The sequence below is a fragment of the Oryzias melastigma genome, linkage group LG19 (assembly GCF_002922805.2).
Source record: "Oryzias melastigma strain HK-1 linkage group LG19, ASM292280v2, whole genome shotgun sequence".
Lineage (NCBI taxonomy): Eukaryota > Metazoa > Chordata > Actinopteri > Beloniformes > Adrianichthyidae > Oryzias > Oryzias melastigma.
In genome coordinates, this window is record NC_050530.1 from 5,070,360 (window position 1) to 5,073,470 (window position 3,111).

Below are 3,111 nucleotides of genomic sequence, written 5' to 3' on the forward strand. Positions count from 1 at the left end.
TGAGCATCAGAACTCTGATTGTGTTTTATTCTGAAAAACTTTCACCTACTTCTCGTCTAAGAACGCCAACATGACATCACATCTTTTTAAAAAGGATTTTACGCAGAATAACGTCATAAACATCATTATCTACAATGTTAAGATATATATACAAATATATTACTACGTTATATACTATATATATATATCTGTAATATACGTACAGCTGATGAAGTTCGGTCCTGACTGCGTTCTCTGTTATGCTCCTGCTGTTTGAGTCATGATGTTTTTGTTTAGAAATCCGATTTTTTTTGTCCTGAATTCCATCTCTGCAGTTGGTCTCCATGGCAACAGGGATGTTATTGTCAACACCCGTTTACAGTCTAAAAAGAGCTCAGATGTTTGCGGTTCAAACGTTTGCAGCATGGTGACCAGAAATGACCCCAGAGGAACCTTTGACCCCTCACGTCCAGGCGCTGTGTACGGCGTCGTTTACATGTAAACAATCAGAGTTTGGAAATCCCAAACAGTAAACACGGATTGTTACGGAGATTTTAACATTTAAAATAAACACAAATGCACACATTTGCCGTACTGGTTCTGCAGGTTTTGTGTTTTCCGGTTAGGAGGGTCATAGAGGGGCGGCTGCATCTTCTGGTGAGCTCAGGTGAGTCTGCAGGTGAGTCTGCAGGTTTAGTCTGCAGGTGAGTCTGCAGGTGAGTCTGCAGGTGAGTCTGCAGGTGAGTCATAGAGAGCCTTCATTAATGGAAGGTTGTCGTGTGTGGTCAGTCTCCTTTCAGCCTCCACCTCGTGTCCGTCTGCTGCCACGAATGAAGGTTTCCAGTCTGGATTCTTCCTCTGGACGTCCTCCCTGAAGGAAACCTGTTCACAATGAACCGGGTCAGGACCGCAGTTCTACCGAACCAGCACCGTACTCATTGAACTGGTCTGAGTGGTTTATTCTGTGTCATTAATCAGGTCTTAACGTCCTAAAGGACGAAGCTGCTTAAACCAAACTCTCTGACTTTCTCTGGGGGGGGGCTGTGATGTAACCCCCCCCCCCCCTTACCTTTTGTTCTGCTCCCTCCTCCGCCTCCTCGTCCTCTCTGCCGTCAGCATCACTTGTTACTACGACAGGAACAATGCTGACATGCTGATTATGCAACTCTATTATCCTCAGAGGGGGGGGGGGCTATTCTTAGCAGCTGCTAAAAACAGAATTCAACAGTCAGGCCGGCGCATCAGTCCTGGGGGGCGGGGGTGGTGGATCACAAACGAGCGGTTTGTCCTCCCGGCAGGAGAGGACGGTCAGTCCCTGAAGGCACGATGCCGGTCTCAGGAGGATCAGGCAGGTGAACCCCCGGAAACCTGCTCCTGCCCCGGGGGGAGGGGCTTCACACAGACGGGGAGGGGCTTCACACAGACGGGGAGGGGCAGAAGAGGAGATGAATCCAAACGCTGAGGAGCAGAACTCCGTCAGCTTTTCATCTCACCGCAGGAGATTTTCCTGTTAAATCCCGTTCTCCTGCAGGTGAACTCTGGTACGGTTCACTTCAGTGTGAACGCAGACGGACTGTCCAATCAGAGGAGAGGCTGTGAGCTCTGAGTGTCCAGGAGAAGCTACAGCCACAGCATGAGTCTGAAGAACCCCAAAGAAGCTTGGAGATCTCTGCTGGATGATGCTCTCCTCTAGTTTAGTCCAGAGAGGAACTCAAAGTCCGTTTGTTTGTTTGTTCTTCGGCTGTGATGCTGGTAAACAACCTCCAGCGTTCTGATTCGTATCTGGACTGAACCAACCAAAAACTCTTTCATCTTTTCTGGTCTCATCTGATGAACTTTTCCCACAACAAAACGTTTTTCCAGAACTTCATTTATTGACTTTTCTTGGGTTTCAACAGCTGATTCCATCCAGAAGCTGCTATCTGAGCTAGCTTACGGTTCGGTTAGCCGAAACATTTTAGCCTCTGGAAGCTAAAGACATCCAGAAAAGGTCTCACTGCATTAGCTTAAATAATAACAGCATTTCTTTTTATCGTCGATGTCCACCTGTAATCATAAGATCTTCCTATAATAAATATTTATCTTCTTAAAAACTGCTGACAGAGTCGGATCTTCTTCAGTCAAATGTTTGTCCCCAAAACGATTATTGCACAGAAGTTTATTTTAGACATAAAAATAACTAACACTAATATTCTGGAGTTAAATATTCAGATTTCCAGTAAAACTTCAGATCCACAGAAACATCGTTACAATCATCGATTTGATGATTATCAGAACGAAGGAAAACTTTTGTGTGAAACCAAACTTCATTTTTCTCACCTGAATGAATTAAAAGCATCACTAGAAGCCTGCAGACCTCCACCTGTCAGTTATGTTTACCTGATTAAAAAAGGGGCGTGGCTGAGTTAATCCAGACTCCTGTGGTGGGTGTGGCCAAATTAGCATATTTCTCAATCTATTTATAGCTGTTAATTACTTTTATATTTAACATTTAAATGACACAGTCTGCAGTTGGAAGCAGCGATCCGCCCTGGAGATGCTTCTGCATGTCGTCAAACGGCTGGAATGAACCTCAGGAGTCGGTCACCTGACTCATGGGGCGACGGCCTCCACAGCTGATTGGCTGTAACTGAAGATCCCGTTCAATCACAGAGCAGAAATCCTCACCGTTTCACTTCAGGTGGTTAGAAAAGATGAATCAGAATCCTGTAGTTGGACTGATGATCAATGGAAAATCAAACCGTTTATTGGAACTTTGTCCGAAAACGTGACGTTTTCTGTTTTCCATTTGAGTCATTTTTCACATCTGGATCTGATCAAACTTTAACAAACGTCAAACTACGAGGTTCATGTAGGAACGCCGACCACGCCCACACGGGTCACAAGGTCCAGACGTGTTCACACAAACTGAACGGTCACAACGCTGTCTGTGGTCTTCGTCGTTACCATGGAAACGGTCTGAGTGATGCTGACAGAGATGAAGGAGACGTGAGTCAGTGTGATGAGAAGATCCGAGGAGGAGATCTGATCAATGAAAAGATCCAATGATCATGGATGGAACGGATCCCTGGAGAGATCTGTTCATCACAAAACAAAAACTCAGAGCCCGTCTAGTTTTGTGTTCCTGATGAG

At 45.4% G+C, this 3,111-nt stretch overlaps 1 long non-coding RNA gene across 1 annotated transcript in view; it reads right to left on the reverse strand.

Annotated features, from left to right (window-relative positions):
- The window catches only part of LOC112141824, a 6,947-nt gene extending 6,118 nt beyond the window's left edge, over nucleotides 1-829 (reverse strand). The window contains exon 1 of the long non-coding RNA XR_002918466.2: nucleotides 204-829. This is a non-coding gene — a long non-coding RNA (uncharacterized LOC112141824). The remainder of the gene's footprint in view (nucleotides 1-203) is intronic.
- Between the last annotated feature and the right edge of the window lie 2,282 nt (nucleotides 830-3,111).